This window comes from Triplophysa rosa, linkage group LG3 (assembly GCF_024868665.1).
Source record: "Triplophysa rosa linkage group LG3, Trosa_1v2, whole genome shotgun sequence".
In the NCBI taxonomy this organism is placed as follows: domain Eukaryota; kingdom Metazoa; phylum Chordata; class Actinopteri; order Cypriniformes; family Nemacheilidae; genus Triplophysa; species Triplophysa rosa.
Genome location: NC_079892.1, coordinates 12037850 through 12053059, shown reverse-complemented (window position 1 = coordinate 12053059; position 15210 = coordinate 12037850).

The window sequence follows — 15210 nt, the reverse complement described above, 5'->3', positions numbered from 1 at the left end:
ATGTTTGACGTGCAGCTGCGGTTCAGAGTGAGTTGAATGAGTTTTTTTTAAATAAAAGCAAAATACGCATTTCTTTTAATGTAAATGTCCGTCTTTTACAACTAAATACGTTTTATGTATGAATCGCGAGATTTATACAATCAGCTACAGATTCAGAAGATTTTATTTAAAATCTTAAAGCAAATTTATGACGCCTCTCTCTTGGAAATCATAATAACGTTGTTGTCACAACAAAACAAAACAACCGTTTTTTCAGCCACTTGGTTTCACATCTAACCATTTACATGTATTATAATTTCCGATGTAAACGTCAATGTTCATAAGGCGATGAGTGAATGGTCGTATTGTGCACTCTAGTGGTCATGCCCGCGCCTCTTCCCGTTTAAGAGCATGTTTACATATCTGATTCTGTAAATCAGATATCTGATTTTAGTTTGAGATTTATATGGGTTTAATAATATAATAATAAAAAAACACATAAATATTGTTAACAAATAGCTAATTTTAAGGAGAGAAAAAATGACTATGTAGTGTGGGAATGATGATGCATGTATTGCTCTTCCATGTTGCACCACAGGAGGGTTTAGTTCACTTATAAACACATATGCAGACAACAGCAAGTGAGAATTCATTGTGACTTTCCTCAACGTAGGTCTGAGTTAGTTGATGCTGGGGTTATTCACACTGAACCAATGGCACAAACAAATGTGTACATCAAACAATAAATAAATAAAACAATAATCGAAAATAACAAACATCTGGCTATCTAAACACAGCTGTGTGTTTATTTTACTAATCCCTTGTTTCTTGATAATTGAGCCTGTCTTTCAATTTATAATGGTTGTAGATTATTTTTCTTTTAAAGACTACCCCAGAAGACAAAAACAATGCTGATCCATCACTGGGCTAAAATAACTTTTGTTTCAATTTTTTAACACCAAACGTTTGAGAAAAATACAACCACACAACAGAACATGAATATACAGAATATAACCGAATCAAAATGTTAAACGAATATATATTAATTATATATAGATTTAAAAATAAAATAAATTCAAATGAAAATTGAAGTGCTTGTGGACCAGTGTGACAAGAGGTCTATAAATGCCAACGAGAATCCGTTTATCTGGTAAATGTTTATATATAATATAACAGATATATAATATGTCATAATATAATACAACTGTTGTCGAGTATTGTTGACTAAACCACTGCCTGAAAGGTCAATTTTAATTATTTTTCAGGAGATTTTTCATTTTATAGTGTAGCTTTCTATTTCTGACAAATGTGGATCTTTATTTCAAAACACCCCTGCATGCATCTACTTTGTATAAACACAGTTATACTGTTCAAAAAGGTAATAACTTAAATAAAAAAATTGCTTAAACACACACTTGTAGTTTATTTTGCTTGGAGAAAATATCATAAAAATAAAAAAGCTTATATAGACAACTTATAAGATCATCAGTATTCCAAAGCAACTCAATATTACACTTCAGAATGATGATGATGATTATGAATGTACAGTAAGACTAAGGCTCCGCCCAGCCGTGGACAGGAAGTGACACGCTCTATAGCCTGAGGGGTAGAATGTGGCATCTCTGGCTGCTGGTATCAGCCACACAGTGACATTTACTGGTTACATGTTAAATCAAACATGATTGTGTAAAAGTAATGTTTATCCAACCCCATGACCGTTTTAGTTCTCAGAGGTTTCTCTTTTATGCAAGAAAATTATTCGCATTTTCAGTTGTTTAACTAAACACCAATATTTTTTTTGTTTTTTTTTAAATAGACAATGTAATGTGTAAAGAACAATACAATTATTTTAGCTTCAATAATCATAAACTGACACTGGAAATGAGATCTTAGATAAACATGTGAATTCCAATTGTATCTCAAATATTTTATCTGTAAAACTATAGGAACAACATACTGTATTACAGTGTTTCTCGATTGCTAACACAATTCATGAAACAATTCACCATTTGCTGACAACTATAAACACAATTTCGGAACAATAAACACAAACCCCTCACAAAAACGTCCTCATTTTGCAAAGGTTTCTCATTCAGAAAACACAAACACATAATATAATGAACTGAAGTGTCAAGATGTAAACTCACATCGCACACATTTATCCATCAGTAAACATTCAGTAGCAAAACTGATGACACACCAATCAGAATCTCAGGATAATATCAATAGGACCACAGGTAATTGTGCATTCTAGAATCATCTACTGGGCTTACTTACGCTACACACTTTATATGAGAGAAATTTCTCTATTCTATATCCAGTAAACTGTAGCACGTGTACACCCTCAAATTTGTGATTGTCAAGTTTACAAATGTGTATTTATAGCCTTTTTTACCTGTTCTATATTTTTGCAGAAAATAGTATACTTTACGAAATTGGGCCAAAGGTGCAGAGGCTGAATTTTTTTTACATGGCCTCCTATTGACTTCTCTTTAAGTCGCTTTGGATAAAAGCATCTGCTAAATGTCTGAATGTAAATGTTATTTGTGCAGTTGTGTACTGTATTGTGTTGCATGACCAGTTTATATTGTTCTTTGGTTTTTGAACTTTCCTTGTCTTGTAAGATCATCTTCATCTACTTTACAGTGTAATGTTTTATTTTTATTTTTTCCTAAAGCTCATTCTTGCACTTTGCTCTATCTGCACTCTTTTATGTTATATATTCTAATAAACACTAAGCTGTCAAATTATTCTTGAATCCCAATAAGAGGTTTTAGTAAGTGTTTTGAATTGTTCTCACCATGTGTAAAACTATGTTGTAGTGTGGGTGTTTTTGAGGGCTCGTGTGTCATATCTGGGGGAAAAGCTTGGTTTTTCAGCAAGTTTGAATGGTTTTGAGAAGAGAGCTTCATTTTGACCTGAAAATATGATGTTTGGGGAATTAGGTGAGATTTGTGTTTACTGTTTTGAGAATACGAGGCATAATTCCAAGAAATGTGTTTAAGCAATCGAGAAAAACAGTAATATATAAATATATTATTTCTGTAAAGCTGTTTCACCTGTATTTTGCCTTTTGCACTGCATTGAGTTGTGTTTTAGCATGAACAGAAATGTCCGTAACGGATAATGTACTGGCAGAAAATAAAAAATACAGTGTAGACGAGAAAAATCTGAGGAGCAGAAAACCTGTTCTTACAATGTGTTAAATATTGTATTTATGTCTTGAATATACAGTAAACAGTATTTATATATATACTGTATGTATTTATATATTGTATATAATTTCTAAAATCTCTTAATATTGCCTTCCTATAATTCTATATATCATTTTTATTTTTGAATACCTGCTGAAGAGCTGCTAAACGTTTTTCATGAATTTTTTTCTCAACAATGACAATAAAAATTTTGTTCCGTTCTGTTCAGAATGATGATGATGATTATGAATGTACAGTAAAACTAAGCTGTTGTGGTCTTTCTTTCTGTTGCTGGTCAGACAGAAGCTCCGCCCAGCCGTGGACAGGAAGTGACACGCTCTATAGTCTGATGGGTAGAATGTGGCATCTCTGGCTGCTGGTATCAGCCACACAGTGACATTTACATGAACTGTAAAAAAAAGTTGACAAAACTTAAAATAATAAGGCAACCGACCACAAGCAAATTTATGAGTTTTCTCAACTAATGTGGTCTTAAGTCCCCACAACTCAAAATATTTTGTTAATAGAACAAGTCAAAACATAAATATTCATGTTTACCTAACAAATAACGGAACAAAATATTTTTTGTTGGCTGAAAATAAATAGAGAATATAAATTGGTTATTTAAAAATAAACAAATATATTTGTCTTTTACTACAATTGTAAATGTTTTCTGCCTCAAACAGACCCAAACTTTGATCAAATAACTGTTTAAACAGTTTGTGTTGAGTGTTTACATACAAGCTTTGCCATTGTGTCATGCACTTACACCTCAAAATTGAACACACAAATCTCAACCATGGTAACAATCAAATATTTATTATTTTAAGAGAATCAAGAATCAATCAATCAATTTTATTATTATTTTTTTAAGAGATACCATCATTCATTAAAAGAACTCCAAACTCAACAGATAACTAACAGTAACAACGATATTAAAGCATAAATTAACTAAAACACTCATCTTTAAAAGAAAAACAAATAAGAAACACAGAATTGAACATGCTGCAATACATCTTGGGAACTTTCAAACTCTTGCAATATTGCTTGTTCAGAATACACTGTTGTGTAAGTTGGGCAAACTTTCTTACGCATTTTGGGCCAAAAACCTGAGAATCTACGTCCAGTCAACAAAATAATCTTTGTTTAGGCTAATTTTGTTCAGTATTTGCAAAACAATCATTTGACTCCTTTAACTAAAAATGCTATTTTCAAGTTACTTATTTATCTTTGTAGGGAGAACATTCTGCAAGTTGGATTTTTTACAGTGTGGTTACATGTTAAATCAAACATGATTGTGTATAAGTAATGTTTATCACCCACAAGACAGAGGTTTCTCTTTTATGCAAGAGAATTATTCGCATTTTCAGTTGTTCAATTAAACACTTTACATTTTTATTTTTGAATACCTGCTGAAGAGCTGCTAAACTTTTTTCATAGTTTTTTTCTCAACAGTGACAGTAAAGATTCTATTCTGTTCTGTTCCAATCCTGACAGCCACCATTTGTAATTTTTCTTACCTGTGGGACAACTGTGACATGTTTTGGTGTTTGGGGTTTACATAATATAGAACATTTTTTATAGAAGAAATGATAACCAGTGTTTTGTTGATAAACATCTACATCTACACATAAGCTTATATACAGTTATTGTTATATTAAAACAACGTTTTTGATAATTTGGTGATGTCCGTTGATTTAGTATACAACAAACAATACATTTTCTAGATGACTTAATTCTCAGCTTTTCAATTTTCCCCATTTTCTAACACAGGACCTGTGTTAGAATACAAAGCAAATCATAGAATGTGATTGAAAAAGTCTGTGTCTGAAATCAAATGTTATATATACAGGTATATAAAGTAAAGTAATAGAAATGTATATACTAATATTTGTTGTTTTCCATGTTTTGTGTTTTTCCAGTTTTCTATAGCAGCATCATTTCATTTGCATGTTGTGTGTGTGTCTGAAGTGATAAACTGCATTTCCTACAGAATGGCACACATGAGCCATCACCGTTATCATTTTTGCCTCATCAACGTCACAATAAAAGAGCTACCATTTACATCAAGAACTATTGCATTAAAACGCAGATGATTCAAACGATAATGTCACATTTCAAACTCTTTTTTGACATGACGATCTATAAAAGCTCCAGTGGTACATGTCCTCCTAGCAGCTCATCGCTGACAGAGGATCCATTCCCACAGAAACAAGCCTGTTTGCTCCGAAGGCTGTAATTTCCAAGCAAGATGGCATGATTTGCGGGGTGTTTGGCAGTCATACAATAGAAGACACCTGCAACAGGCAATGGGCCCTTTAGTAAGGCAGGCGGTGGCGGAGCCCACATCACTCTGTGTGTCTTTCCTGTGCCCCGTGCATCACACGAGCATGCCATGTCGCAAACATCTGCTTGATCAGACATTAGCAAAACGCATCATTTGTGTGAAAAGACACATTTTAGATTTTTGCCCGAAACATGTGGCGATGGTTGATAACAGCACTTAGCATCTTAATTTGTCCCCCAGCAGGAGGTTGAGCAGCCGGTATCAGCTTTTACGGTTAAGCCTTTGACTGGTTGCAGAACAAATAAATGCAAGAGAGACCAATTACAATGCGGTACGTAAATATTACGACAGTGCTGTTGTTATCGGTCATGTTTTGATGATAAACATTCAGACAATTTAAAGAAATAGTTCTCATAATTTTTCTCATAATTTACTAACCCTCATGTCGTATCAGATGTCCATGACTTCTTACTTCAGCTGAATGCAAATACATTTTTTTAAATAAATATGCATATTGTTTCAAAAATGTTAAAGCTCACAACATCCATCTAATCCAAACTACTCCAGTGATGATAAATTTCTTCTGAAGCGATAGGTGTGTGTGTCTGTGCATGTGTGTGTGTGAGAAAGCAGTTCATACAGTATTTTGAGCATTAAACAGAAACCAAACCAAGTGCTTAATTCAATTAAACAACAGTTCTCTCTGGTTCTCAAATCTGATTGGCTAAGAGCCATGCAGTATTATCACCATGAAAACCGCTTCACGGTTTGTATCACTCCACCACTGAACTAGTAAGTTACGAAACTAAATATAACATGCCTATTTGTTCATTTTTAGCAGCATCTAGGGGTGAGGTTGCGAATTGTAACCAACGGCTCACTCCCCCCCTCCCTTTCGAATCACTACGGTGGCTGCAAAGGACAAAGATGTTGTCGTGTTTTCGCTTCTTTGCCAAAGGAGATCATGTATTTACGAAACGCGTTCCGTAGAGCAGTTTGTCCGTTTAGGGCTACTGTAGAAACAACATGGTGACTTCCATGTAAGGGGACCCGCAGTGTATGTAGATAGAAATAGCTCATTCTAATGTAACAGAAACATTCATTATGTTCTTAAATTCATTGTGTGAGGCCCCTCACTGTATTCAACAATATTCAATGACCACCCTGCTCACAAAAACTCAAAAATAAAATAATAATAATTTTTAAATGTATTTCAAAGCTCATTTTGTCTCATTTTAAATTATTAGTCATCCTGACACCACCCTGGAAGTCAGCTGGGACCCCTTGTGGGCCACGGTCCCCTGTTGAGAACCACTGTTTTAGTTGTCTCCTTATATAAAACACGTCAACTCAACTCGTTAGCTGGTTATTGTGTTTATTGGGAAGAATAATTAACCAACCAACTACACCCAATGTAGTAATTCAAAGTAATTCTTGTTAAAATTCATGCACACTAAACCAGCATGGTAAAGGCTTCCTGAACCAAAGAAGCAACTATTACTCAGTTTAACGCTAACGGATAGTCTATCGCCATGTATCTAACCATTTATAAAACTGTACACGTGAAACAAAACTAGTCTGTATGTTAATTCACGTGGGTACAATTAAGAGTGTATAACATGCAGGACGTTCTTTGAAATGGCAAGTTACAAGGGTCAGGTCAGGTTCGCAGTAAGAACGGCTCTCAGATCACATAAATACATTTGGCTCCATTGACTCCTTGATGTGATAAAGGCTGCAAACGCCCTGCAGCACTGATGTCTGCGTGACCCTCCACTTCATTGGTCAGAGATGAGACTGAGATAGCGCCGGGCACACGTATGTCCTAACATACCCACTATCCTCCAATTCTCTGTGCATAAACAAATGGGAGGGGGGCAGTGACTGTCTGCTCAATTTATGTTTACTCAACTGAAATTGATGGATGTGAAAATCGAAGCAGTCTGACAATTGTCCCCTGCCCTGTAAATTCACTGTTTGTACATCTAATGGTGGAATTGAGTCGGACTGAAGTGGTCCAACATGAGAGGCCGTATTATTGACACACACAGACCGTCTGTCCGCGCATCCCCTGGTCTCCATTAGGTCCTCTTTACCCTAACTCTGCCGTAATGGCTTGCCCAGGAGACTTGATGAGCGGCCAAGCCACTTGTGTGAGTTTGAGGGGCTGTCGTTGACTTGTGCCACAGCTGCGCTCATTATCAAGAGGAAGTGGACGTCGCCAATGAGCGCGACGACGCACATCGCTCCCGCGTCACAGCCGCGGCCTCCTATGTTTACCGAAATGGGATCGATCCGGCCTTATGATGCCGTCAGCTCCCCGGTCACGCAACGTTTCAAAGGCAATTTACTCGCATCTGCTCCGCTAAGCAATTTCAGACATAACGTCTTATTTGTGTTGCTTTGTTTCACACATTCCATGACAGAAAAGCCTTTTATCAGCACATGTAAACACCACTCTGCCCTCAGCCGTGGAATTGATCTCTCTTACCTTGTCATTTCTCACAATTTCTCAATCACTCAAAAATGCACGAATGCAAAAAAGGGCAGAGCCCATGTTACCCTGAAGACCTAGTGTCCTTTTAGTAGGTATGAGCTGAAGTCTGATCAACATTTCTGATATGTAACTTGTTAGTGATTCATGCTGAAGACTCTTTTTGCGGTTCATAACTTTTTGGGTTAAAAACGAACAAAAATAGTTTTTTAGGAAGTAGGCTACATAAAAATAGTTTTTCAAAACTCTCACCTGATACTCATTCGCAAAGATAAGCTTTCACTTCAACTGTCATGATTTTGCTGATAATGTCCGTTTTGGTGTTAAAAACCGTAAACAATTCTTTGCCAACTGAATTTTTTACAGTCAACTTGTCCTAACAATTTTTTTACTGTTCCTACATTACCTTAACTCATCAAATTAAGTTCTCAAATTACATTCATTTCAACTATTCAACTATTAAGTTATAGCAACTCACCACTGACCAAAAGCAAGTAAGTAGAGATGACTTGCAAAGGCAAATGTATTATGCTTGAAAATTTAAGGCAGAAAATAATTTTTACAGTAAAAAAATACGAAAGTAACATGTAATTTCATGTTTAAACAGGGATGGTGATATAGACGCAAAACGTATCCAATGCAACTTTAATGCTTATCATAACTATACTGTATATGAGGGTGGGCTTAACTGACCTACAGTAAAAACTGTAAAATTTTAGGCTGCAAATATTTTTTTACAGGTTGGTTCTCATCAAAACAGACATTACCAGCTAAATCATAACAGATCAACTCATTTTTAAAAAAGGGTAATATTCTGCCAGCTGGGGCGCCAGAAAAACAACGCAATTTATTTTCGTAAAGTAAAATTACACGTTTTTTCACATTATTTTACATCCGACTTGCAAAATTTCTGTCTGTTTCTGTTATTTGACATTCATTCTAAAATGAAATAGTAAAACTATGTAAATTACAGTTTTTTACAGTGTGAGCAAATATGCAGTGACCTAGCAACATGGAAAGCTCTGGCAACACCGTAGCAACCACCAACTCATGCTAATTGATTTCAGCATGTGTTTTGTACACAATGCATGACTTTAGACCACTAACTGATTACAGACAGGACAGTTCAATTATAAGATCAGTCATTCTGGTGTGAGACTTGATTTAGTCATGTAGTATTTCATTTAACTATAACTCACGTCCATATTCTAGCAAACACTTGCATTATCATTGATTGTTTGTTGTGAAGAGATGCACACCTGACGATCTATTTTGTGGTGTCTCAGATGTGCACATACTACAAAATTAGGTTTTCGCAGTCCCTTAATCTTCAGCTGGAAAACAAACATTGTTTGAAGGGTAAAAATGTGTAGTTTCAGCTAATGCCTGTCAATTCATGACTCGAGGGTGAAACTCGACCGTAAAATTGATTCTGTCTTGTGTCTGTGAATGATCAAACATTAATACGGCTCGTGAAAATGTAGAAAGGGTATTACGATTTCGAGTACCAGGAGCAAAAGGATGGAGATAAAGCACAGGAAAACGCTGGCAAGCAAATGTCAGAGTTTAATTAGGAGGTGCGTCTGTTAGAGCTTTCGTAATTATCACATCTAGTTTTGTCGTAGCCTGCAGCAGGGGCTACACATGGTGCCATTACGAAAGGTAAATTCAATAATAGGCTCAAACTCTGAGAAGGTTCTGGACTGATGGGGGGATAGAGCTGCTGTACCAAAAAATGCCCTCAGGTGAGAGCTTTGGTTACAACATGAATGTACTAGACTACTACTAAGAGCAAAACAAGGTTTATACACTGAATGAGTTTAGGCAAGTCACAGCTTTGATTGAGTAATGAAAACTAATTTTTTTTTTGTTCTTCAAAAAGGTTAAATGATTTCATGGAGTGATGTCAAACCATTAGAAAATATTAAGATAACATTTTTTTTTCAATAACATCCCTCCATCATTGTACAAAGTTATAAAAATAGTAGGTGTATTTTGCTCAATAAATAACCTCTCTATTGTTTTCCTTATAGACAGAAGGGAGTATATTGTTCAGTTTATCTTTTTATATCATGAGATTTATTTAAAGGGATTTCCTTTTTGCCTGCAGTGTTTTCTGTATTTGTCACTGCTGATCTGTCTGGTGTCTTCATGGCTGCGTGTTTGGAAGCCCAATGTCATATGTGATCAGGAACACATATTGCTGTATCTTTTCAGGACACATGCACCGTACATCCTTCAAAAGAAATTTACATCACACATGATGTACAAATGTTTTTTGTTTTGTTTACTAAAAGCATGTGGTGACAATCAAAAACATGATCTCTGAAAGGTAACCAATCGAATTGGTTTCATATTTCTATTAGTTTGACTTAGCATATTTTAATGTGTTTAAGGTATAGTTCACCCAAAAATGAAAATCTGTCATGAATTACTCACCACCTAGTTGTTGCAAATCTGTATAAATTCTTTTGTTCGGATGAACACAAAGAAAGATATTTGGACGAATGTTAGCAACTGACTGTTCTGAGGCCACCTTTGACTATCATAGAAGGAAAAATCGTTGTGTAATTGTTTTGTTTTGTTGAACACAAAAAAATATATTTTGTCGAATTTAGGAAAGCAAACAGTTCTGGGACACCTCGGACTACCATTTCATTTTTTCCTACTAGTCATTGGTGCCTCAGAACTGTCAGTTGCTAACATTCATACAAATATCCTTCTTTGTGTTTAACCGAACAAAGAAATGTATACAGGCTTGGAACAACTACAGTGTAAGCAATTCATGACCCAATTTTCATATATGCGTGAACTATCTCTTTAATGAGGCTATGGACATGCTGTTACTTTTCTGGTAGACCTATGAATCTCAACTGGTGGATGGTACATTTATTTTCAAATGTTTTAACCCCCCCTTCTCAAGTCTTCTCAAATATAATCTTCTAAACTGTCTGTGAACAAAATGGGCAGCAATTGACTCACAAAAATAGAAACATGTACAACTGTAACTGAGGTTTAAATTGATAGGTTTCGGAGAATTACACAATACAGATTACTATATACCACGTTTTTAGAATGATTGAGTTTCTACTTCGATTTGGTGATAAAAACTTTATAACAAAACTGTACAAAACTAATTTCTTTCCTCCATGACACTTGTTGCTTTTTTCTTAAATTAAAGTTGTCATTTACTGATAACCTGCAGCTTTAGTGAGCTGGCAACTGCTGAAACTTCATTGACCTTTATTGATTTGTGAAACAATGAACTGAATCTCAAAACCGAATCAATCCAGACCCAATCATTTTGTGACCAAAACATTCAGACCAATTGCTTGTATAAAACTGGAAGCAGAAACCTTTTCCTTTTGTGTTCCACAAACTATAAGAATGTCTTACATGTTTGCCACAGCATGAGGAGTGATTCATTACTCAATGAACTCAACAGTATAAACAGAGCATTCGATGTCACGAGATATGAGCAGCAAATGTGGACCTCAAGGTCCCTCTGCAGATTTAGATGGTCACGACACAAGCACATTCACGGCTCAAACTATCTTTGAGAAATGACACGTGCAAAAAGCGACGGAGGTGCACTTTAAATGATTTGCCATTTTGCTTGCCAGCTGTATTTTGACACACCAAAGCGCAATTATGCCAACGCGTAATTACATGCACACTACAACGGGCAATAGGGATTAGCGGAACACAAGGTACAGATACGGCTTTTGTCATCAGATGTGGGAAACAAGAGATGCCATTGTTTTAAGAGTGTCATACTACTAGTAAATCAAATGGAAAGTATTTTACAAATTGATATTTATATTAATATGCACACACCAAATATGCTGAAATATGCAACAACATCACCCATACATGTTGTATAGAGTTACTGGGATCTGGGAATTACATCTTCACTTTTTTCTCATTGTGAGACTTTCGATCAAAGTGTAAAAGCCACTCTCTGTATTCATCTCTTAATATTTATAATATACAGTACAATAGCCAAACTGTACATGCTCAATAACATTCTTGAACATATATTTTTTTGTTATTCTTGGTTGATTAAAATTTGTAGTATAATCATTGGCTGTACAAGTGATTTCAACTTAAAATATACAACAAAAATATACAACAAGTTGCTGTAATTTATAATAATAATATTCAATTTATTAACTATTTTTTTGATGAGAAAAATATATGTTGCCATGACTTAATGATCCCAGTTTCTACGGTGCGGCTTCTGGGCAACTCCAGAGTTATGGATGTGACATTTTCAGTCAACATTAAAAATATAAATTCTCACAGAATGTATTTATTACCAGTATATTGAATAATCAGATTATATTTCAATAAACCCCTAATGATAGAGTCCAGGTGTCATAAGATATCAGTCTTTGCACGAGTTTTCTATTTTAAAAGATAGAGAAAAATGCGTTACGGAGGTGACAAAAAGGATGCACGTTTTTGAGAGACGACATTTAGGATTTCAGTGAATTAAAATGTGCAATCCAGCAGCAAAAAAATCCAACAAATGGAGAAGGGATTGCTTTTCACATACCACTAAATATATATTTTAATTTAATGTGCTTATTTAAGAGGAATATGGATGGTTATAGATGTGACAATTCTGTATGGATGTGACAATTCACTTATACCTGAACATGGAAAACTTTGCTTTAAAACAAAAACAACAAACAAACAAAAACTTCACATGGGTATTTAATCCACCTAATATAGAAATCTGACCTATCAGCATACAAAAAACGGAGAATTTTTCATTTTAAGGTTGACATTTGCATATTCCTGGTTTTAGGTTCAGCTTTACCATAAATCAGTAAAGGCAAAATGAATGATACTGTACGACGGATCAGTTTGCAAAAGACATCTTCATCTGCAGAGTATAGAAGAACGAATGAATACCAACAACAACCATCAAATTGATAGTTTTCACATTTGTACATTTCTGCTTCCTCAGTGAACAAGACAAAACCACCACACCATATGTCGCCTCTGGGTCTCACCGAGCTGATATACTACCCTAAACGTGTCACATTCGTACACCATTGTCTCAGCATTAGATTAAAAACATTCATTGTCATGGTTATTAAGCAATATAGTTGATTACATTTAATGCAATATTTATTTGCTGTTGCTCTCAATTTGTGCATCTAATGACCCCCGTCGAGATGAAAGGTAATATTCAATGAAGAAAACGAGCGAAAGCAGGAAAGAATAAAGAATTGTGGGGGACGAAGAATAATCGGCCAGCTGTGAGCGTGCCGCAATTACTCTGTCTGAAGTCTAACAATTATGCCACGGGTCCATACGGGAGGAGGCTACCGTCCAATCAATACGTAATTGTGATAATTGTTGTCCTCGTACCGGTGTGGGTTTCTCGGTAACTTACAGAAAAGGGAGAGAAACGTACAAACAGAGTGCAATGAATAACCGAACAATGCCATCTAGTTCGGGACGACATTTAAAACAAAAAGATCAATTTGTGGTGTGGAGAACGTGGAGAAACAGGCGGTGCATGATGAGTCAGAGCATCAGGTGGTTCATGAGCAACCGTTGATTCTGACATTTTAGCTTGATATTACATGGAAATAATTATCATTCATGTCCAATTGTGTTCTTTGAGGTGTATTTAGCAGTCCACAACCTATAAACCTCTGCTTTGATTGTACCTCAGCACTAAAAACTGTTTTAGAATATATCCGAATCATTGAATCACCTTAACTTGAAAAGAAAAAAAACATACAATTGGTTTTAAAACCCATTTTGAGAAAAGTGTCAGTGGTGTTACAAGGTCAATGGGGGTCAATGTTGGTTGGTTACCATCGTTCTTTAAAATATCATCTTTTGTGTCTTGCAGAAGTAAGAAAGTCATACACGTTTTGAAAGACATGAGGGTGAATAAATAATGAAAACAAAAATCATTTTTGGGTGAATTATCCCTTTAAACGCATGTAAAATGTGTAATCCACTTACAAGTGCCATGGAGAAACCATTAGAGATCACAGGTTCAGTCAGATTTCATCTGCATTCTAAAAAAAAGCTTTTCTTTATTGTCAGTTTGTTTTATCTTTTGCTGTCGTCTGCCCCTCCCTGTCACAGACACTATTTCAGTGCACAGCCCTGAGGGTACGCAAGCACTCTTTAGCATTTCCACCAAGCCTACTGGAGACGCAACCCCTCTGTGCCCGACCAGTTGTACACGCCAAGATTGCTGGTAATCTTTTTTTTAACATTCATGACCCCTCAGGCATCTTGCATTATGACTTGAATTGTCTTAAACATCAAACTGTTTACGGCTGGAGGGAACATTTGATGCTCAGGTAGGGATTTGACAGCAATTCAGTTCTAAACAAAATGATAAGGGGTTCCTGTGCAAGCCGATGAAGAGATTTTTCACAGCTGACTTTTGTTTTCTGTTGTTTGAAATAAACACATTTTATTAAGCTCTGAGCATATTGCATCATTTTGGCCATGCAGATGTTACCTTTTGAAATGTCTTCAGTTCGGATGGAAATTTTGGCGTCATAATAGACCAACCGCGCAGTCTTATGCCAATGTTGTGATTTATATCTGTGTATTACGAGACATATAGAATTGAAAAATTGGACTGCATTTAATAATTAATCTTTTATTCAAATTAATATGAATTAATAAACTAATAATGATGTGGAAATGTGAAATGCTCATAATGTTGTTTGCAGTGTTACGAGGATGAATAGTACCAGTTCTAAATGCTGATTGGTCAATACAGCATTCAAAATGATCAATGGAAAAAGCTATGATGTGAAACAGCTGTTCACCCACCTACTGTATATATCACTACTCATAGAGGCCATCTGTGTCCTTGCCTGTCAGTTTAACAACTAAAAAAATCAATGATCTCAATGAAGAAATCAATAAGCAATGAAAGAACATTTAGGAACCTGATCTGTACTTATAATGTGATAATTATTTAAAAAAAAAACAGGTTAGGTGTTCAAAAACATATAAAATTGATCAAATGTTAGAGAAATATTGAGAATCTTTGAGAAGGAATTAATGTTTGGATTGTGAGTTTATTTTTGATAGACATTCATGAAGTCAACTCACACAACTGTATTCATTGCCAAATAAATTGTATCCAACTTTAAAGGTTCACCCCAAAATAAAAATTCTGTCATCATTTACCTTCGAGTTGTTCCAAATCCCTATAGCCTAAATTTCTTTGTTCTAATGAACGATATTTGGAAGAACGCTTA